General features: G+C 39.9%; 1 pseudogene; it reads right to left on the bottom strand.

Moving 5' to 3' along the window:
* Window positions 1-23,503: 23,503 nt before the first annotated feature.
* Window positions 23,504-23,978, bottom strand: LOC134374657 (deoxyuridine 5'-triphosphate nucleotidohydrolase, mitochondrial-like; annotated as a pseudogene).
* Between the last annotated feature and the right edge of the window lie 467 nt (window positions 23,979-24,445).

The raw sequence follows: 24,445 nt of genomic DNA, 5'->3' as shown, positions 1-24,445 counted from the left end.
GCAATTGTTTAAGGAACCTCCATACCATTTTCCATAGAGGCTGCACCATTTTGCAGTCCCACCAACAATGTATGAGAGTTCCTTTTTCTCCGCAGCCTCGCCAGCATTTATCGTTCATAGTCTTTTGGATTTTAGCCATCCTAACTGGGGTTAGATGGTATCTCAATGTGGTTTTGATTTGCATTTCCCGGATGCTGAGTGATGTTGAGCATTTTTTCATATGTCTGTTGGCCATTTGGATATCTTCCTTAGAGAAATGCCTACTTAGCTCTTTTGCCCATTTTTTAATTGGGTTGCTAGTTACTACAAAGCTATAATAACCAAAACAGTATGGTACTGGCATAAAAACAGACACACTGACCAATGGAATAGAATAGAGAATCCAGAAATCAACCCTCACACTTACTGCCATCTGATCTTTGACAAAGGCACCAAGCCTATTCACTGGGGAAGGGACTGCCTCTTCAGCAAGTGGTGCTGGGATAACTGGATATCGATATGTAGGAGAATGAAACTAGATCCATACCTCTCACCGTATACTAAAATCAACTCAAAATGGATTAAGGATTTAAATATACACCCTGAGACAATAAAACTTCTTAAAGAAAACATAGGGGAAACACTTCAGGAAATAGGACTGGGCACAGACTTCATGAATACGACCCCAAAAGCACGGGCAACCAAAGGAAAAATAAACAAATGGGATTATATCAAACTAAAAAGCTTCTGCACAGCAAAAGAAACAATTAAAAGAGTTAAAAGACAACCAACAGAGTGGGAGAAAATATTTGCAAAATATACATCTGACAAAGGATTAATATCCAGAATATATAAGGAACTCAAACAACTTTACAAGAAGAAAACTAGCATCATTAGCTTTCTTGTTAACATTTAGTATCTCATACACTTCTGGTTAGAAAGTCCTTCTTGAGGACCAATCTAAATATCTTTTGTTACATTTCAAGGCCAACTCCTTTTATTCTATAACATCCTTTCTTTTTCATATTCTGTCCTCTTTTCTTTACAGTAACTTATTCATAGTAGGTAGGTATTTATAATTTTTTTCTATTAAATACAGAAAAATTTCTCAACAATCCTCTCAACTTAGCTGAAGGAAAAAAAGGGGGGGCTGGAGAGAGAGAGAGAGAGAGAGAGAGAGAGAGAGAGAGAGAATGATGTCCTTTTGGACTATTGAAAAAAAATCAATGTGTAATTTCACTTTGTTTGGAAAATGGTGCTATCTTTTAGGCAAAGGTAGTAGAAATTAACTGAGGATTTATCATCTAGGTTGAAGAACCCCAAGTACATAGCACTAGATTTGTTGCTTACCAGCCCTTCCTAATAATTTTGCAGCGATTTAGAATTTAAAGGAGTTTAAGAGATTCTGTAAAGATAGATATCTCAAATTGAGGCTTTCTGAATGGTCAAGGATTTTTCATGACTACAGAGACTTTCTTGCTGATTGGAAAATTTACGTTTTTTTCAGAGTTCTTGGTAGATAGTGGGTAAGAGCAAGGATTTCAAGTCAGACAGATTTCACTCACTGACCTCATCTCAGAGTGTCTTTGTCCAAGTTACTTAACTTCTTTAACTCCTATTCATTCTTTTATTGGATCTAAAGATGATTTCTACCTGTATAGGACAAACACATGATTTTTACTTCTCTACTCTCACACAACTCTCAATATTTCCAGAACACTTCACTTCCGACACCAGATGTGTGGTTTTTTTTTTTTACTCCCACACAACTGAGTGTCCTACAATTCAATCATGACACTATGTATCTGGAGTTAGTGCCAGATGCCACAAGTTAAGGACTCTATCCCACAAGACTACCCTCTCACCACTTCGCTGATCTTGAGTCCAAGTCTCCTTTATTTCCAACTGACCTGTTATAAATGGGGGGTGTATTAGTCCCTTTCTGTTGCTTATAACAAAATACACAGAACTGGGTAATTTATAAGAAAATGAAATGTATCGCTTACAGTTTCACAGGCTGGGAAGTCCAAAGTCTAGGGAACACATCTGGTGAGGGTCTTCTTTGGTGGTGGCTTTATAGCAACACAGGGATCTCACATGGCAGAAAATGGCAGAGCAGAGAGAGACTAACCTCCTCATGTGCCCTCCTTTTAAAGCCCTCAGAACCACACCACTGACCACCATTATTAATCCATTCACTACAGCATGGCCCTACAATCTAATTACCTCTTTAAGACCCCACCTTTCAGTTACTGTAATAGAATTTTCCACCCTCAACAGTTACGGTAGGAATTAAGCTTCTAACGTACGGACTTTGAGGACACAATTTAATCAGTCCATAGCAGGGAGTTTCCATAACCTCCTCTTCAGGTTGGATAATTTGCCAAGACAGCTCACAGAACTCAGGGAAACACTTATTTATGTTCACCAGCTTAGAGGTATGTAGGGTGAGGTCTGGAAGGGTTTCAAGCACAGGAGCTTTTGCCTCTGTGCAGTTGGGGTACCCAGCCCTCCTAGCATGTGGATTTGTTCTTGTTTACCTACCAGAAGCTCTCTGAACCCTGTACTTTGGGAAGGGTTCATCATGTAGACGTGATAGTGGCTTTATCGTTGAGCATTTTATGGGAGCTTCATCATGTAGAAATGATTGATTATTACTTGATATTCAACTCCTCTCCCCTCACCCAAGGATGGGAGTGGAGCTGAAAGCATCTAACCATGGTTTGGTCTTTCTGGTGACCAGCTCTCATCAAGGGGTCCACCAACAGTAGTCTCATTAGAGCCAACAGGTGGAACTGCGTGGCTCCACACAGCCCCCGACCCTGCTACCTTGGACACAGGCAGGGGGGGTAGCTCCAGGCCCTGCGCCACTGCCCCGAACTGGCACTGCACAGGTGAGCCTGCCAGTGCCAGCCAGCCAGCAGAACCATGTAGCTCCATGTGGCCCCCTCACCTGCCACATTGGACCAAGGGGGGAGCACCGGCCTATAGATCTGACCCACCAAGTTTGGCCCAGCAGAACTCCATGCATTAGGGGCTCATTCTATGACCATAGAGTCCAGAATGGGAACCAAGTTGGTTTAACATAACTGCCACCACACCTACTGTCAAGTAAGACAGTTTACCCCCAGCAGTAGCAACCAAGGCCACTCCACAGCCAACCTCAGTGCAATAGAAGAAGCAAACCCCCTACCAAATGACCAAGCATCAGTGAAAAAACACTAGAAGTACAAACAATAAAGAAGAAATGACACCACCGAAAGGATATAGTAATGACCCAAAGTCAGACTCCAGGGAACAGGGAATTCTTGAAATGTCTGAAAAAGAATTTCGAGTAATGATCTTAAGAAAATTTGAAGAAATAAAGGAAGACTCAATTAGAGAACATAATGAAACAAGAAAAAACATCCAGAATATGAAGAAGGAAATCTACAAAGAGATTAATACCATAAAAAAGAGTACAGCAGAACTGCTAGAAATGAAAGACTCACTCAACGAAATAAAAAACATGACTGAGAGCTTGAGCAGCAGGGTAGAGCAAGCAGAAGAAAGAATTTCAGAGCTTGAAGACAGTCTTTTTGAAATAACACAGGCAGACAAAAAAAAAAAGGAAAAAATAATTAAAAATAAAGAGTAAAACCTAAGAGAGAGAGAGCAATCTCAAGTGCTTTAACATCTGAATTGTGGGTATTCCTGAAGGGCAGGAGAAGAGAAAAGGTATCAAAAACCTACTCAAGGAAATAGTAACAGAAAACTTCCTAGGTATAGGCGAGATACAGACCTTCAGATCCAGGAAGCTCAAAGATCCTCAAACAGATTCAGCCCAAAAAGATCCTCCCCAAGACATATTATAGTTAAATTTGCAAGGCTCAAAAACAAAGAGAATTCTACAAGCAGCAAGAGAAAAACATGAAGTCACTTATAGGGGAACCCCCATTAAACTAACAGCAGACTTCTCAGCTGAAACCCTACAGGCCAGAAGAAAGTGGAATGATATATTCAAAATACTAAAAGAAAAAACAAACAAACAAACAAACAACTTCCAGCCAAGAATTCTTTACACAGCAAGGCTCTCCTTCAGAAATGACAGAGAAATAGTGTATTTCCCAGACAAACAAAAGTTGTGGGAGTTCACCACCACATGACCAGCCCTGCAAGAAATTCTCAAGGGAGTGATTCATCTGGATTCTGTATAATGGTGACCATCATCATGAATACACAAAAAAGAGCAAAAGCTACAGTTAAAACAAAAATGCCAGCAAGAAAGAGAAAGAAGCTAAACCATTCCATCTTAAATCCTCACCTCACATTGAAGAAGAGAAATGAAAGAGGAAACAGTGATCAAAAGATATTTAAACCACCTAAATAGCAATTAAATGACAGGAATTAAACAACGCTTCTCAATAACTACTCTAAATGTAAATGGACTAAACTCCTCATTCAAAAGACACAGACTACCTGACTGGATTAAAAAGATAGACCCAAGTACATGCTGTCTTCAAGAGACCCACCTCACCTGTAAAGACACTCATAGACTAAAAGTGAAGGGCTAGAAAAAGATATACCATGCAAATGGAAACTAAAACCAAGCAGCAGTAGCTATTCTTATATCAGACAAAATAGACTTTAAACCAAGAAACATTATAAAAGACAAAGAAGGCCATTATATAATGATTAAGGGAACTATCCAGCTAGAAGACATAACAGTCATAAACATGTATGCACCCAATACCAGAGCACCCAGATACATAAAGCAAACACTCTTAGACCTAAAGAGGGAGATAGGTTCTAATACACTAATAGTGGGTGATCTGAACACCCCTCTCTCAGTATGGGTCAGGACTTCCAGGCAACAAGTCAACAAAGAGACATAGGATTTAATCTATACCCAAGACCAACTGGACTTGGCAGATATATACAGAACATTTCACCCAACAGCTAAAGAATACACTTTCTTCTCATCAGCTCATGGTACATCTCCAGGATAGACCACATATTAGACCACAAATCTAGTCTCAGCAAATTTTTAAAAATTGAAATGATTGCAACAATTTAGACCACAATGGACTAAAACTGGAGATAAACAATAAGCAATTCCCTGGAAGATATACAAATACATGGAAAATAAATAATAGGCTCCTGAGTCACCAATGGGTCCAAGAAGAAATTAAACAGGAAATCAAACAATTTCTAGAAACTAATGAAAGTAAAGATACATCATACCAAACTTGTGGGATACTGCAAAAGCAGTACTAATAGGGAAATTTATTGCAGTAAATGCATATATCAAAGAAATGGAAAGACTCCAAATAAATGACCTAGTGCTACACCTCAAAGAACTTGAAAAACAACAACAATTGAAACCTAAAGGCAGTAGATGGAAAGAAATAATTAAGATCAGAGCAGAACTAAATGAAATAGAGACCCCTAAAACAATAGAAAAGATTAACAGAAGTAAAAGTTGGTTTTTCAAGAAGATAAATAAAATAGACACACCATTAGCTAGATTAACAAAAAAAAAAAAAAAAAAAGGAGAAGATCCAAATAACAAAAATCAGAAATGAAAAGGGAGACATTACAACTGACACCACAGAAATACAAAGAATCATTAGAAACAACTGTATGACAACAAATTTGAAAATCTGGAAGATATGGATAAGTTTCTAGAAACAGATAAATTACCAAGACTGAACCAAGAAGAGATAGAAAACCTGAACAGACCAATAACAAGCAAGGAGATTGAAGTGGTAATTAGCAATCGTCCCACAAAAAAAAGCCCAGGTCTGGATGGCTTTACATCTGAATTCTATCAAACTTTTAAAGAGGAGTAAATACCAATTCTCATGAAACTGTTCCAAACAATTGAAACAGACTCTACTCTCCCAAACTCATTCTATGTGGCCAACAGAACTCTGATACCAAAACCAGATAAAGACACAGCAAAAAAAGAAAATTATAGGCCAATATACTTGATGAACCTAGATGCTAAAATTCTCAACAAAATATTAGCAATTAGAATACAGTAACATATTAAAAAAATCATACACTATGATAAAGTGGAATTCATCCCAGGGCTGCAAGGATGGTTCAACAGGCAAAAGTCAATAAATGTGATACATCACATCAACAAGCTCAAGGACAAAGACCATAGGATTATCTCAATAGATGTGGTAAAAGCATTTGACAAAATTCAACATTACTTCATGATAAAGACTCTCAACAAATTAGGTATAGAAGGAAAATATCTTAACACAATAAAAGCCATTTATGACAAGCCCACTGCCAGTATTACTCTGAATGGGGAAAAATTGAAGCCTTCCCCTTAAGGACAGGAACAAGACATGGATGTTCACTCTCACCACTTCTATTTAACATAGTACTGGAGGTACTAGCTAGAGCTATCAGGAAAGAGAAAGAAATAAAGGGAATCCAGATTGGAGAAGATGAAGTCAAACTTTCCCTATTTGCAGATGACATAATACTATATATAGAAAAACCTAAAGACTCTATCAAAAAACTCCTAGAGCTGGTTAATAACTTCAGTAATGTTGCAGGATTCAAAATAAATGCCCAGAAATCAGTAGCTTTTATATACTCAAATAATGAATTAACAGAAAGAGAAATAAAGAAAGTAAGCCCATTTACAATTGTCACCAAAAAATACGGTACCTAGGGATCAATTTAACCAAGGAGATTAAAGACCTCTACAATGAGAATTATAAACCTCTTCTGAAAGAAATTAAAGAAGACACAAAAAGATTGAAAGATATTCCATGCTCTTGCATTGGAAGAATTAACATTGCAAAAATGTCTATACTACCCAAAGTGATCTACAGATTCAATGCAATCCCCATCAAAATACCAATGACATTCTTCACAGAAATGGAAAAAACAATCTTACCTTTCATATGGAAAAACAAAAGACCCCCAATAGCCAAAGCAATCTTGAGCAAAAAAAAAAAAAAAACAAACAAAAAAAACAAAGCCAGAGGCATAACTCTGCCTGACTTAAAATTATACTACAAAACTGTTGTAACCAAAACAGCATGGTACTGGTATAAAAATAGACATTCAGACCAGTGGAGTAGAATACAGAACCCAGAAATCACTCCTCAAGCTTATAGCCATCTGATATTAGACAAAGGCAACAAAAATCTACATTGGGGAAAAGACGGCCTCTTCAACAAGTGGTGCTGGGAAAACTGGATATCCATATGCAGAAGAATGAAACTAGATATACATCTCTCACTATACACTGAAATCAACACAATTGATTAAAGACCTAGATATAAGACCTGAAACTGTAAAATTACTAATGGAAAATATAGGCGAAACACTTCGGCAATTAGGTCAGGGCACAGGCTTTATGAATATGAGCCCAAAAGCACAAGCAGCAAAAGAAAAAAATAAACAAATGGGACTATATCAAACTAAAAAGTTTCTGCATAGCAAAAGAAACAATCAACAGAGTGAAAAGACAACCTACAGAGTGGGAGAAAATTTTTGCCAGCTATGCATCTGAGAAGAGACTAATATCCAGAATATACATAGAACTCAAGCAATTATACAGTAAAAAAACAAATTACCCAATCAAAAAATGGGCATAGGAGCTGAATAGACATTTTTCAAAAGAAGACATACAAATGGCCAACAGGTACATGAAAAAAATGCTCAACATCACTAGTCATCAGGGAAATGCAAATTAAAACCACATTGAGATACCACCTCACTCCAGATAGACACTGGCTATAATGAAAAAGATGGTGAATAACAAATGCTGGCGAGGGTGTGTAGAGAAGGGAACACTACTGCAGTTGGTAGGAATGTAAATTAGTACAACCACTTTGGAAAACAATTCGGAGATTTCTCAAACAACTACAGATAAATCTTCCATATGATCCAGCAATCCCTCTTCTGGGTATATTCAGAGGAATGGAAATCATCATGTCGAAGAGATACCTGCACTCCCATGTTTACTGCAGCTCTGTTTACAATAGCCAAGATATGGAACCAACCTAAATGTCCATTAATAGATGATTGGATAAGGAAACTGTGGTATATACACTATGGAATACTACTCTGCCATAAAAAAGAATGAAATACTCCCATTTGCAACAACATGGATGAACCTGGAGAAACTTATGTTGAGTGAAATAAGCAAAGCCCAGAGGGATAAATACCTCATGTGCTCACTCATATGTGGGAGCCAAGAGAGAAAGGAAGGCAGGAAAGAAAGACCACAGTAGTCCCATGATCCAGCAGGGAGGGAACATTCCTAGGGCTACAAATTGAAGTTGAGGGGAGAGGGGGAGTGGGAGGGAGGTTGGGGGATAATTGGAAGGGGATAAAGGGTACAAAAGGAATTTCTGGTAGTGGGTATGCCCCCAATATGAATCTGCCCCCCACATCATGGGTAGGAGGGGGGACAATCAGCTTTGTATCTCATGAATATTTGAAATAAATAAATTAAAAAATACAAAAACAGACACCTGACATAGTTTGCTCTTTTTGTTTTTTAATTTTTCATTTTGAATAAAGAATCCATATTCATGAGAAAAAAATGAGTAGTCTCATTAGAACAAAAGATGTTCCTTTCACCCAGGAAATTCCAAGGGACTTAGGAGCACTGGTGTCAGGAGCCAGGTTCAAAGACTGAACATTAAGACAAAAGACACTGCTAGCATCCCTGTTGCTTAGGAAACTACAAGGGTTTTAGGAGTTCTGTGCCAGGAAGGGGAGATGAAGACCAAATATATACTTATTATGATATCACAGTATTATAGTTGTGGTGAGCTCATGTTTGTAAGATTCTCTTTAACACATTAACAGTTGCTCGGAATGTGGCTTCCGGGAAGTCTCAGCTGGAGAGGATCATGAAATGCATCTCAAGAGAGTTCAGCTTTCAGCTGCAATAACAGGAAACTCTGACTCTGACCGGCTTAAATAAGAAGGACACTTTTTATCTGCCATCATGGGAAGTCCTGAGGTGGGGGGTGCTGCAGGAATCACTTAAGGGTATAGTAGTCCGAGGCATCACCACTCATCTCCAATCTTTGCCGTCCTTAGGAAACTTTCTTTGCCTTCAGGCTGGCTCCCTGCTAGGTCACAAAATAGCTGCAGCAATTTCAGATGTCCCATGCAGACACAGACATTTTTAGAGGGATAAGAGACTGTATCTACTGTGTCTCCTTGAGGAGTGAAAAGAATCTTCCCGGAAGCCCCAGGAGTCTCCTCCTCGTGGCTTCTATCTGAATTTGCTCACATGCTTGTTCCTAAGCCAAGCACTGGCAACAGTAGTAAATTGAACACAATTGCCTAGATTATTCATGCTGTGACTTTTGAATAAAAGTGGGTTATATTAGTTAATAAAGTGGGAGGGAATGGATGTTGGATCAGTAACCAAGTGCTTGCTCTGTAGAGTTTATCCATCTGTATAGTTTGCTAGGGCTGCCGTAACAAGATACCGCAGACCGGGTGGCTTAAGCAACAGAAATCTATTTTCTCACAGTTGTGGATGGTAGATGTCCAAGATGAAGGTGTCAGCATACTGGTTTCTCCTGAGGCCTCTTTCCATGGCTTGCAGATTGCTGGCTGCCTTCTTGCTGTGTCCTCATGTGGTCTTCTCTTCACCTGTGTTGTGTCTGTGTCCTAATCTCTTCTTCTTATCAGCCTGTGAGTCATGTTGGATTAGGGCCTACCTAGATGACCTCATTTAACCTTAATTACCTTTTTAAAGGTCCTGTTTCCAAATACTGTCACATGTTGAGGCACTGGGGGTTAGGAGTTCAATATAGGAGTTTTGAGGGAACACGATTCAGGCCATAACACCAACTAACCTCATTTTACAGATTGGGAAAACTGAGGACTATTAAGGGAGCTGTGAACTGTCCCAAATTATACACTCTCTCTAAATTCACAGCCTCACACAAGTTTTTCTGTAATTTCAATAGTGAATTTTTAGCCACCTGAGCTATGGCTCTAAACCTTAGGAATTAAGCCCATGTTTGTATGATCTCTGACAAGTTACAACAAGCTTATTTCCAGCTGCTAAACTGTTGGTAGGAGGCATGTGTTGGGTTGCCAAGCAGGAGACTAGGCCAGTGAGGACACATTGGTTGACTTGTTCAGAACCTATTGTTTGGTCTAGGAGATGGTCATCTTACCCTGGAGCCAGTATCTGTTTTAGGAAGTGTCACTTGTTAGAGGAATTAATACTTTCCACAGAGAAAGAACATGCATCTGGGCTGGAAATTACAATAGCGCCTGTACTTGACTTTATCGGATGAAAGGACTTAAGTTAACCAGCTGTGTAGTCTGACACTGGAAGTCTTAAGCAGAACTAAAATTCCCCTACCTGTTCCCAACACTTAGGGCTTCTCAGAACCTTTACTATGCTAATGAATTTTATGAGTTTTTACAAAGGGAGTGCAATATGTGGCATTGCCTTAAATGAGTGTAGAACTCCCTTTTCACCCTCTGGGATGTGCTAATCTGAAGCGGTGCTCCCTAACTTTTTCCATGGCCTGTCATGAACAGAAAATGGCATTCATTTGGCATCCTGGGTAGATGCCCCAGGCTGCTGACTGCCTGAGGTGACTGTGGAGGTCTGGACGCTCAGGTCCAGCCTGGCTGCTCTGAGGGTGGCACACTGGTTGGGAAACTCTGGTCTAGACTTTTTGCAAGTTAGATAACCACAGCCCACAGACGAGGTAATCAGTTTGTCTATAGGGTCTCTTGGGCTCCACAATCACCAGCCCCTGATGAAAGTACAGGGCTCTGGGACCCCACAGGGCACCCCAGAGCTCATTTTCTGGACTCCCCTTGGTCTACCTCCCTCCCCCTGTGATTCTTTGTTCTCTTCCCTCTTCTCTTTCTTTCACATCTTTTACCTGTCTCTTTTTTTTCTGCTTAACTCTCCTAGATGGGTAGACACATATACACATGTGCACACAAGTTACAAAGAATGGGGATGGTGTACATGGATTAAATAGAGCTCATTGTTGATGGGAATAGGCACACCAGTTCTGAGTGCTCAGAAATGCCAGGCCCCAGTTAGAATAATGATAAAACACACATACACACACACATACACACACACGCACACACATACCCTTTTTTAATAAAAGGGAAAAGGCCACTGGGTAAAGAGCCGTGAGCTGGCAGAGAGATGTCAGGGCCTGTCTGCTCTGGCAGCAGTGGAATGACTTTCCTGGCCCCCTGCCCCATGGCTGCAGTCCTGCACCCCACCCCTCACTGCAGGGTAGGGCACTGAGGGTGCAATGCCCCAGGTGAGCATGTTGAAGGGGCTCAGTATCAGACGCAGCGTGACTCAGCCTACTACACAGCGCACTATCATCCCACAACCCAACAATTCAGCTGTCTCCACTTTAACCTTTGGGCAGAACTTGCACTTTAATTATTTTAGGGTGGGACTCTGCTCTGCTCTTCTCAACCATCTCCTCCCTCTTCCCAAAGGAACTGTCACCTGCTGCTATGAACTAAATTGTGTCCCCCTAAAATTCACATGTTAAAACCCTCACCCCAGTGTGGCTCTATTTGAACACATGACCTTTAAAGAGGTAATTAAAGGAACGAATGAGGTGAAATGAGGGCATAAGGTTGGGGCTGTGAGCCAATGTGATTGTTGTTCTTATAAGAGGAGAGGGAGACACCAGCAATGTGGGTACACTGATGAAAGGACATATGAGGACACAGAGAGAGGTGGCCATCTGATAGTCAAGGAGACAGGTCTCAGAAGAAACCAAACCTGTTGACACCTTGATCTTGGATTTCCAGCCTCCAGAACTGTGAGAAATGAATTTCCGTTGTTGAAGCCGCCCAGTCTGCGGGGTTTTGTTGCAGCCCATGCAGATTAACACACCTGCTGCCACCTGTGGCCACGCTCCTTGACTCTGCTTTCCAGCTTGGATCCTTCTTTACTGACTGTTTTAAAGCAGGTTACTTTAGAAGAAAAATGTTTGACTGAAATGCTGCCTGTGTTTGAATCCTGGCACTGCCACTTACTGGCTGGGTAACATTGAGCAAACTGGGTAACCTCCCAAATCTTCAGTTCATTATAAAAAATACCTTTCTCAGAGGCTCAAACAAGATAAATGCAAAGAAGTGCTTAGAACTTGGCCTGGTACATGTTGGTATTAATAATACAAAAGCAAAGTTATTAAAAATTCTGGTTGTTTAAATTGATATAATCATACGTCAGATAAATAAGATGGGTAGAAGATAAACTAGACAACTTACATTGTACATGTTATGTTTGGTACACAATCAGGGCTTCGTAGCTGTTAGGTTCCTTTCCTACAAATCTGCCATGTTCCACTGGTTTGCAGGCACTCTCCGGCTGGCACTGACCTACTGAACTAGCCACCTCTGGATCCCATGTTCCAACTGCTGGGCTTGACTTCCTGTGCCAGCCTTCACAGCCCTTTTACCTGCTTAATTTTTTTCTCCTTAGCATGTGTGACTAGTTTGCCTACCATATTTATTTTTTACTTATTTATCTTATTTATTTTTTCTTTCCCCTGGAATGTATGTATGCTTCATGAAGTCCTGACATATTGTGACATTCACTCTAGAAATGTTGAATGAGGGAATGAATGAATGGAGGAATGAAGGGGGTAAAACCAGATTCTGGTGAGTTCTCACGGGAGAAGTAATGTATCATGGTGGCTTAACACTCAGGATCTGGAGCCACAGGGTATGGATTCAAATCCCAGCCACATCACCTTTCAGATGTGGGATTTTGACCAGTTGCTTGGATGTGAAAAACAAATAAAGAAATATAGGTAAGTGCAGAGAATGGGGCCTCTAAGAGCCCAATAGTCATCAGTTAGTGCTCTTGAGAAATTATATAGAGAAATTATATAGTGAGAAAGTGGTAGTGGGGGTGCTCATGGCTCTTTCTTGATATTTGAATGAAAAGAATAGGAGAGCGACCAGATGAAAATTAGACAAATAGGCTCAAGAGTATGAACCTAGGGTTTCCTCTCTGTGTGAGTTAATTCTCTTCTGGAGCACTGCAGTTCCACTGGACCACACTCAGGTCCAGGACAGGGATTTGGGGATTAGTCATTCTTACCTGGAATAGGTCCACAGGGATAATGAGGCCCAGTTAGCCCTGTTTATTGTCAACTCTTAACACTGATGTGGTAGACAGCACGTGGCAAAGCCCTTCCACCTGCCTCTTTCTGCTCCCCCCTTCACAGCACCCTGTGAGGAGGCAGCTCTTCTTCCCATTTGATCCATGAGGACACCGAGGCTCCCAGCAAGTCACCATAGGGCTGCAAATGCAAGGGCCAGACCACAAATCCAGCCCCTCTGAGTCTGATTCTAGAAGTCTCTCTGTGGCCACACACTGGTTAGCTGTAATCTGGTGGAGAGGAAAGTGGAAGCTTTAGTATCATTTTCCTCCAGAAACAAAGTCCAGTTCTGTATCTTTGTATATGTGGTACTTTGGTATCTCCCGGAAAATAACTGGTCTTCCACTTTTGCAGAATTTTGAGTTTATGTCATGTGCGATCATAAGAATTACCATAGCCTGTGTGGGAGCTGAACTTAATGAGTGGGGCTGATCAATTCTCAAGCAATTGGAGAGGGGGGAGCTGAACTTAATGCATGCGGTTGATCAATTCTAAAGCAATTGGAGAGGGGGGAGCTGAGTGTCTCTTACTGGGAAAAGGCAAGTGTCCTTTATTGAACGTTTTTTTTTTTTTTTTTTTTTTTTTTAAAAAGATGACCGGTAAGGGGATCTTAACCCTTGACTTGGTGTTGTGAGCATCACGCTCAGCCAGTGAGCAAGGCCGGGGCCTTGGTGTTATCAGCACCACACTCTCCCGAGTGAGCCACAGGCCGGCCCCTTTATTGAACTTTTTGATTCTCAAGAAAACATTTTCTTACAGTAGGTGGATGTAGAATTGCCTGAGAGCTGGTTGTTAGAACAAGAGAAGGTCTCTCCAAAGGTGGGTCTATGTAGTGTAGAAAGGAGATACTCAGTGTGATGTGGAAAAGGCACACTGGGGGCTCAGGGTTATGACTATCCCATGAGTTTTTTTGTTTAGGATGCACAATATGTTATAAAATACATTTTATTTTGCCAGTATTAAAAATTCAGAATATTGCACATAAAGTTACAGATTTCTCATTCTTTTGAATAAAAAAAGTCGGCTTTGGCAACACTGGAGCCTGTCCTATGGCAATAATTGGCTGGACCAAAATATAATAGGTGCTCCCTCCACATGAGGCATGTGCCCTTCAGTTGTCCATAGTCCCCTCCACTGCATATGGTCTCATATTCCTCCCATTTCACCGATGACCATGGACATTTTGGTTTGTAATCCTTGGAATACTAGAAATAGCAATGCATTGGAAGTGGGAAACTTGAACTCTAGTTCTGATGCCAAAGTGCTGTAGTGGTGTCGGGCAAATCTCTAAAGCTCACTAGACCTTGATTAATTCACACATGAAAGAAAATATTGTCTTATTACTTGAAGGTGTTTGGAACAGGTGATTCATTTGTCAGTCTACTCATTCAGCTAATATTTAGTGAATATATACATCATGGATGTTGCTGGAGAAGTCTTGGTGACCAAGACAGATATTGTGAATCTTGTTATCTAGTGGAGAAAATGGAAAATTACCTAAGTGAGGAAATGCAGGGTGCTACAGGACACAGCCTGGGGCTCAGTGAAGACTTTTAGGAAGAAGTGGGGTTTAAATTGAGACTTGGAGGATGAGCAGCAGTGAATAAGGGACGGAGGAGTGTCCCAAGCAGAGAGAACAGCATGTTTGAAGGCTGGAAATGAGAAAGCAAGGCATGTTTGAGAAACTTAGAAGAATGTGATACAGCTAGAAAAGACAGGAAGTGAAAGCAAGAGCTGTGTCAGGAAATCTGGATTTGATGCTATAGGATAGTGGTCACAGCTTTATCATACCAAATGACCCTTTTGATAACAATTTACAACTAATTACAACCCTTTTACTGTCTTGAAATAAAATTTACAGATAGCATAAAATACCTACAAATATACATTTAGAGCAAAATCAATATATCATTCTAACTCTAAAGGAAGAAAAAAGAAAAGTAACTTAAAAAAGAAATATTTAACATTTAAATGCTTAAGCAGAACTTCTGTAGAAGACATAACAAAATAGATGTTTGCATTTGTATGTTGCTGTGAACATAGCAGCTATGAATACAGATTGACATGATTTTTATGTATTGGAGACTCTCAAGTACAATTAGAGTGTTGCTTTTTTTTTTTTTGACCGGTAAGGGGATTGCGACCCTCGGCATGGTGAGGTCTGCACCATGCTCAGCCAGTGAGTGCACCGGCCATACCTATATAGGATCCGAACCTGTGGCCTCAGCGCTACCAGCGCTGCACTCTCCCGAGTGAGGCATGGGGTCAGCCCTAGAGTGTTGCTTTTGATAATATAATTTCTCCAAGTGGTAAAAGTTTCTTGGTAAATTTCCCAGCAAAACAAAGTCCAACTTTTCCTGCATTTACATGGTAGTTGCAATCCAAGTAATTCAGTGGATATTAAAGTTGTGCAAAAAATACCTTGTGTTTATTATAAAATGGAGTTAGGTTTTTGCTCAGATAATGACAAACAGATTTTTTACTCTCATGATGTCTGGAGGGACATTTGAAAATCATGAGGGATGTCGACAATTCTTGCTTGTGAAAGACCATGCTGTGGCTTTAGTGACTCCTGCTCCCTCAGTGCTGTCCCCCAATCATGTTACAACTGACCATGTTTCTGCAAGTTTAAAAAAGAATCCCCATGTACCAGCCAGCTGGGAAAAAAAAAAAAAAAAAAAAAAGACACTCTGGGGGTGTTTACCATCCAATTAGAAAAAAAGCTAAAAGTATTACATTAAGAATAATTAACAAATCCCTCTCCTCAAGGAGCTCCAAGTATAATGAGGAAGATAGAATAGTTTATAAGTTGTTAGGAAACACTGTGATAAGTGCTGACAGAATGATGGGAGCTAGAAGAGGGAGGTCCACTTCTGCCTGGGTCCAGGAAAGATCTCACAAAGGGAGTGATGCCAAAGCTGGTATTGGAGTGATGACCTGGACTCTTCCTTGCTGACCATGGTGGAAGGAGGGCCTTGCAGAAAGAGGACACAGCAGGTGCAAAGGCATCAGGTGAGGCTGAGAGAACCTGGCACAGCTAGGGCACTGCATGAATGGCCCAGCACAGGGACGCGCAGGTAGGATGGGAGGGAAAACTGGAAAGACTGGCTGGGGAAAGCCTGATCCCAAAAGTTACAGATCTTTGGAGCTGTTCAAAATGATTAGCAGGGAAGTAACTTTCTGATTTTTGTTTTATAAAAACAACATTAGCCACAGTGTGAGGCAAAATTACAGTATACCGGTGGTTCTCAAAGTAAGGTCCCTGACCAGCAGCAACAGCATTACCTGGGATTTCGTTAGAAATACAAATGTTTGGGTCTCACTTTGGACCTATTGAATCAAAATTCTGGAGGTAGGACCCAGTTAGATATATTTTAGCAAGCCCTCCATGTCTAATAGATATCTCACAGTCAATAGGTTCCAAAAGAACATAGAGTAACAGGGACTGAATTAACCCTTCTACCTTAAATAACTAAGCCAACTAACTAAACATCTGAAACAATGGTTTTCAGACACTGGACAATAAGGAACATAGGACAATGCTCATTGAGGGAATTGAAATAAATGAGGTGACCCTCAGCTCAATGCCTGCAGAGCATTCCCAGGACATGAAACCAGCAAGGAAAATTCAGACAGAACTGGTGATCTTCCTGAGTTGAGCAGACAGAGCTAAGAATTGAGAGGGAACCCAAAACTATGAAACTACTAGAAGAAAACACGGGGGAAATGCTACACAAAATGGGAGTGGGTGGTGCTTTTTTGAGCAAGACTACAAAGGCAAGGGCAACTAAAGCAAAAATACATAAATGGGACTACATCAAACTAAAAAGCTTCTGCACAGCAAGGGACACAGTCAACAAAGTGAAGAGATAACCTGCAGGATGGAAAAAAGTGTTTGCAAACTATACATTAGACAAGGGGCTAATATCTAGAATATAAAAGGCACCAAACAACTCAATAGCAAAAAACCAAATAACTCAATTACAAAATGGGTAAAGGAACTGAACAGACATTTCTCAAAAGAAAGACATACAAATGGCCAAAAGGCACTTTAAGAAATGCTCAACATCACTAATAATCAGGGAAATGCACATTAAAACCACCATGAGATATCTCATTCCAGTTAGAATGGCTATTATCAACAAGACACAAAATAACAAATGCTGGTGAGGATGCAGAGAAAAAAGAACTCTCTTACATTGCTGGTAAGAGTATAAATTGGTACAGCCACTGTGGAAAACAGTACAGAGGTTCTTCAGAAAATTAAAAATAGATCCCAGAGGAAAAGGAATCAATATATGAAAAAGACACCTGTACTCCCGTGTTCATTGCAGCACTATTCACAATAGCCAAGAGATAGAATCAACCTAAATGTCCATCATCAGATGAATGGACTAAAAAATTGTGGTATATATACACAATGGAATACTACTCAGCTATAAAAATAATATCATTTGCAGCAACATGGATAGAACTGGAAACCATCATATTAAGTGAAGTGAGTCAGGCACAGAAAGACAAATACTGCATGATCTCACTCGAATGTGGGATCTAAAAAAAATGTGGTTCTTGTAGAAGTAGAGAGTAGAGTTATTGTTACCAGAGGCTGACAGGTGTGGGGAGAGGAGGAAAAGTGGTGGACTAATAAATACAAAACTGTATTATCTACCCTAAGTGAATCATTGCGCAGTATATGCACGTATCAAAACATACGATAACCCATATATGTGTACAAGTAAATGTTAAAATATTTTGAATAAAAAATGGGTTCATTATAACAAACAAACAAAAAAGAATTCAGGTAACTCAAGGTGGCTAGAATTCACAGGACAGAGTGTTGGAGAGGAGAGAGTTTCACAGAGATAGGAGTTGCACACACACACACACACACACACACACACACACACACACACACACACACACACACACACACACACACACACACACACAGGGAGAGAGAGATCTTTGGAAAACTGCAGATTTCCAAACAAAAAAGAATTCAGGTAACTCAAGGTGGCTAGAATTCACAGGACAGAGTGTTGGAGAGGAGAGAGTTTCACAGAGATAGGAGTTGCACACACACACACACACACACACACACACACACACACACACACACACACACACAGGGAGAGAGAGATCTTTGGAAAACTGCAGATTTCCATGTGTTTTCAGCTGAGTACCCATGACCACATGTAGGTGAGAAAATTACCTGAGGCCTTGGAAAGAACCATTAAAGAAGAGTAAATAGAACAATCTCAGCTAGTTTTCTCAGGTAACAATCACATAAGACCAGGAATAGTTTGTTTCCACCAGGAAGAGTGTAAAAACCTAATAAATGGGGCACTGGGTAGAGTACTCAGAAGGATATTACTTCAGTAGGATAAAATTATCCTTAGTGTAAAGGCTAGTTTAGTCCCATTTAACAAATTAAAAGCAGGCCTCAATAGGATTAAGCCATTTCTAAGTAATTTGGCTGCATCACAAAACAAAGGCTGAAGAATATTTAAAGGAATACAAAAACAGCCAGCACCCCAAAAGCTAAAATTTACAACGTCTGAAGTCCAATCAAAGTTACCAGGCATGCCCTCCCCTCCCCGAATAAATATAAAATAAATAAGCATGAAAATATGACCCATAATAAGGAGAAAAGTGCACCAGTAGGAATGGACCTAGAAATAAATAGGTGATAAAATTATTAGAAAAGGACTATATAACACTTATTAGGTCTATATATCACATATTCAAGGAAACAGAGGAAGCAATAACATGTTAAGGAGAGACATAGTCTCTTTTATACAATCCAAATCTAAGTTTTAGAGATAAAAATATAACTGAGATGAAAAACACAATGATTATGTTTAAGAGCAGATTAGACACTGAAAAAAAAAATTTTAAACTTGCAGACAGAGCAATAGAAACTATTCAAAATTAAACATACAGAGAAAAACAAGCCAAAAAGAAATGAATAGCGTATCAGTGTGCTTTGGGACAATTTGAAGCAGCCTAATACATATATAATTGGAGTTCCTAAAAGAGAAGGAAGAGAGAGGGAGCCTAAAATTTATTGGAAGAAATAATATCCAAAAAATTTCCAAATTTGATGAAAACCATAAACCTTACAGACTCAAGAAACACAACAAACTCTAAACAAAGAAATATTAAGAAAACTACAGCAAAGCACATCATAATCAAATTGCTCAAAGCCAGTGATAAAAAATTCTTAAAAGCAATGAGAGATCAAAAAAAAAAAAAAAGACATTATATTCAAAAGAATAAACATAAAAATGACAGTTGAGTTCTCATTGGAAACAGTGCAAGCCAGAAGACATGGAACAGCATTTCAAAAATACTGAAAAAAAAAAAAAAATCACCAAACTACAATTCTACACGCAGTGAAAATATCTTGCAAAAACTAAGGCAAAATAAAAAAAAGACAAAAATTCTGAAAGAATTTATCCCCAATAGATCTGAGCCATGAGACATGTTAAAGGAATTCTTTCAGGCAAAACAAAAAAGGTTCACGTTGGAAATACCAATCTACACAAAGAAATTAAGAGCACTGGAAATGATAAATATGTATATAATTACAAAATTGAAGTCTGGTATTCCTGTCCAATATCTTCTGCTCATAGCCTTACCAGCTCAGCTGTTGTCACTCCACTCATTCAATTGTTAAGTCTTCCTTGACTCGTCTCACTCACACTTCATACCCAATCCATTAGTAAATGTCCATGGCTCTACCCTTGATCTATATCCAGAGTTTAAGTACTTCTCACCACATCTACTGTTATTATTGTGGCCCCAGCCACCATCATCACTGACCTGGATTAGTGCAATAGTTTCCTAAAAGGTATCTCTGTATCTACTCTTTTGCCCTACATCCTATTCTTGTTAGAGCAACCAGTCATCCTTTTAGAGTACAAGTTAGTTCATGTTGCTCATATGCTCAAAATCCTACAGTGGCTTTCTGTTTCACTTAAGATCAAAGCTGAAGTTAGTGACCTACAAGGCCCTATGTGATCTGTACTCCCTGCCCCCACCTCTCTGACCCCATTTCCGGATACTTTTCCCCTTGTTCATTCTGTTGTAACCATACTGGCCTCCTCGCAGTTCCTTGGATATACTGGGTATACTTTGACCTTAGAAAGCCCTAAGCAAATCCCCCTGCTGGACCCCTTTTCTCCAGACACCCACTTGGCTCATACCTTTACCTGTTTTTAAGTCTTTGTCAAATGTTACCTCCTCCATGAAATCTACCCTCCATGAAGTCCATCATTCTATTTTATATAGACCCCTTCCCCCTCCCCTGCCCTTTTTTAATACTTCTTGCCTTTTAATGCCTTACATAATCTACTTATTATGTTTATTGTGTGTCTTTATCTTAGTCTGTTCAAGCTGCTATAAGAAATTACCACAGATTGGGTATTTTATAAACCACAGAAATTTATTTCTCACAGTTCTGGAGGCTGAGAAGTCTAAGATCAATGTGCTGGTGGATTCAGTGTCTGGTGAGGGCTGTCTTCTGGTTCATAGAAGGTGCCTTCTTCTTGTGTCCTCACATGGTGGAAGGGGCTGGTCAGCTCTCTGAGGTCACTTTTATAAGGACACTAATCCCATTCATGAGGGTGGAGCCCTTATGACCTAATTACCTTTGAAAGTCCCCACCTTCTGATACTGTTACATTGGGGATTAAGTTTCAGCATATGAATTTGGGGAGACATATTCAGACCATAGCAGTCTCCTGCATTAGAAAGTAAGCTCCTTGAGGGCAAACACCTCTGCTCCTCTGTTCACTAGTGTATCCAAAGCACCTAGATCTATGCCTCTCACATTATAGGTGCTCAGTAAAAGTCTGTTGACTGTGGAATGTGTGCTCTGCTCTGGGTCCCACAGTGTCTGAACGACTGACCTAGACTCTGAGCCTTGGTCTTGGATGGCTACAGCCCATGAGGTTTCTCCTTTACCGATGCTGTAACACAAACAGCATAATATATACTCAGCCCTTTAAAAAATAGAACTCTATGTGATTATCCATTTACATTAATATTACATTTTAATGTATTCAATTATAAAACTAAAAGAGACAAGGAATGTGAAAAAGCATTTTGTGAACTATGAAGGTGCCTATGATATTTTTTTGTCAGTATTCTTAATCTCACTTGAGTTAATCACTTAGTCTATTGATATGGTTGGACAATGCTACTTTTAGAGTTTTAATTTTAACACTCAAAGTGAACATCATTATGTCTTTTCAGTCTACCTTGCAATTATTGTTGAGTTTCCCATTGTTAATCATTTGCATACCATCTTTGCATTTTTTGTCATTTCTTGTACTACTCATGTTTTTCTCTAAAGGGACTCACTTTTTGTTTACACACATATATTTTTGAGGAAAACTATACCACTACATTAACTGATAAGTAGAGTCTTTTGCCATAAATAGAAGACACATAAAATATTACATTAGCTATTAAATTAAAAAAAAGTTTTTGTCCTACCAGAACCATCTCATCTACCATTCCTGATATACTTGCCCCACTTTTGGAAACACAAGGTGCTAGAACACTCTAAACCGTGACAGAATATGTAGAAGTGATGGTGATTTATAGGATTATTACTACTATACTCTTTGTGATTGATAAAGAAGCCAATCTTTCAACTCTCATTTCATCTGGATGGTATAAAGAGTTGTTTCAAAAGTACAAACTAAATTTTATTTCTGGGAAACACACATCCATATACTTAGGGGAAAATCTCAAGAAAAGAATAAAGATTAAGTGCATCTGTTTAATATAATTAAAGTATAATTCTCTGAGAATACAGGTTTCTCAAATGAAGTAAGTGGTTATATGCGATGAAGTCAATCACCAATCAAGCCTTTCTGAGCTGGAGTGAGTCCTCAGAGATTGTCTAGTTGTATTCATTTTGGGGGTGAGGGAGTTAAACTGCTGTAAGAAACAGACACCACAATGCAATGGCTCACGTTTCTCTTCAAGGTGAGCAGTTGAACTGTGCTCCATGTAGCTGTTCAGGCCAGCTGGAGGGCTCCGGCATCCTCACGGGTGTCCTTACTGCCTGCGTGTTAGAGACTAGGTGGCTTTCGTGCTCAGTTGTTAGAAAAGAAGAAAGAACATCGAGCAGGCACATCTGTTGTCTTAAGAGCTCTGGAACAGAGACACATCACTTCCACTCACATTCAGTTTCCAAGAACTCAGCCACATGGCCACCCAATTGCTGGGCAGTCACATGCTCAGCCAGCTGTCTTACCATGGGAGAAGGGGAGAACACATTTTGGTAGACAGCCAGCAATCTCAGCCACACTGCCCCAAACCCCTCCTTTTAAAGAGGAAGAAACAAAAGCCCAGAGAGGGAAACTATTCATCCCTATCACCAAGCCAGCTGGGAAATTTCACAGTTATTCAGTTATTCATCCACCCAACCCAGCACATATTCACTGTCTGCTTAATGCTGGATATTATTGCTGTAGTCCCAGGAGGTAGCAAGGCAGATACAGTCTTTGCATTCAAAGATTTTACATTGCAGTTGGACAAGGTAGAGAATAAGCAAGTAAAAAAAAAAAAAAAAAAAGAAAGGTAACTTTAAGTTCAGAAAGAAGGTCAGTGGAAGAATAAGAGAGATGCACCAGCTGTAGTGGGAACTTCCAGGCTGTCACAGTATGCCTCCTTTGCCCCTCCTGGTCTTCTCTTTAGCTGAGCTCATCCATAATGGTCAGCAGGACATTGAAGAGAGGTGTCACCAATCCTTAAAGCAGCATATGCTAGTTCAAGGTGTGTTTAAGTTCCATTAACCCTTTGTCCTATTAGCTTTCTACTCTTAGCTCCTGGTCAAGGTCTTTGAATTGACTGTGACTGTTAATGGAAACTGGCAGCTTTCTTTCAGGATCAGAATTTTAAATTCATCTCAGATGAACAGTGCTAGCAAACAACTAGTGATTATTAGGTGCCTGATGTGACAAGATTTTGATGTCTTAATTTAGTTCCCAGTGGGAGGATACATGTCACAGAAACTGCCTAGCACCACAAAAGGAAAAGAGAGCTGTATATAGAGACTGTAGGTGAGAACCTGGAGAAGGGAACAGCCCTGGAGGCAGAGAGGGGCCCTGCATAATATGGTGGGCATTAAAGGAAAAGAGTTAATAAAGGAAAATACATATAAATTTAAGGAGGATTGGTTTCTTATCATGGAGCACAAGCTCAAACTCTCTAGCTGCTTTAGAGAAGTAATATTCATAAAGGATTGTCTGAAACCTATGTCATCTACTATTTATTTATTTACAAGCGAAAAAACTCTTTATTTATTTTTTTAAAAGGACGTTTTCTCATTTTCTATTCTTGGCATAAATTTTAATTCTTTCCAGTGGAACCGAAACCTCCTAATCCCCTTTCAGTGCCATCTAAAACTTGTACGACTTCTGTTTCTGGATAGAAAAATCCATTCACCAGTGAGCTGTGCAGTTAGATCACCCTTTTCAAACTTTTCTTTGCCAAAATTAAACAGTACAACACCAGTATTTCCTCTATAATCTTTATCAGTAGCACCAGGGTCTACATCTATGAAGTGTTTGGCAGACAAGCCAGAACATGGAGCTACTCTTCCATAACACCAAGAAGGAAGAGCTATCTGAATGTCTGTTTTCACAAGGGCTTTCTCCATAGGTAGTACTGTATAAATAATCATAGGCACTGTACAGGTCATAGCCCGCAGCTGGTGCCACCGGTGCTCCAAGAACAGGGCAAAGCAGGGCCACATGCCATCTTCCTCTGCAGGCCAAGCCCGCTTGCTGGGGGAGACAGTGGGAGTCTCTCCAGAGCAGGGCATGGCAGATTGGGTACATGAGTGGAGACAAGAACAGAGGGGACAAGAGAGCACAGGATGAAGTCCCAGGGAACACACCAAGATCTGCTAATTAAAAAAAAAATATATTTTAGCTATTAATTTTTAGGTCTACCTAGACTATACAAAAATTCAATTGGTATTTTCTTGCTCTGTAGAGAAATGTTTTTAGTGCACTGTGCTCTTGGGTCACAACCTCCGTTTTCTCCCAGGAACAGCCAAGAAACAGCTTCGATGTCCACACAATCATATTTGCTGCAGGGATTTTGTTAAGGACGCTTCACTTGACATTGATCAGTACCCCCACGAGAGCAATTTCTTTCAGGGCTAAGTGCCAGGAGAAGTTTTGTTTCTCTTAAGATCTGAAATGTTTTCTTTGCACGAACACTGAGGATCATGTGACTGACTGCAGTTCCTCTTTTCATTTTGGCAGCCAGGAAGCTCAGTGCCAA

The sequence above is a fragment of the Cynocephalus volans genome, chromosome 4 (genome assembly GCF_027409185.1).
Source record: "Cynocephalus volans isolate mCynVol1 chromosome 4, mCynVol1.pri, whole genome shotgun sequence".
In the NCBI taxonomy this organism is placed as follows: domain Eukaryota; kingdom Metazoa; phylum Chordata; class Mammalia; order Dermoptera; family Cynocephalidae; genus Cynocephalus; species Cynocephalus volans.
The sequence above is the reverse complement of the archived record's forward strand: the minus strand, read 5'-3'. Positions and strand labels throughout refer to the sequence as shown.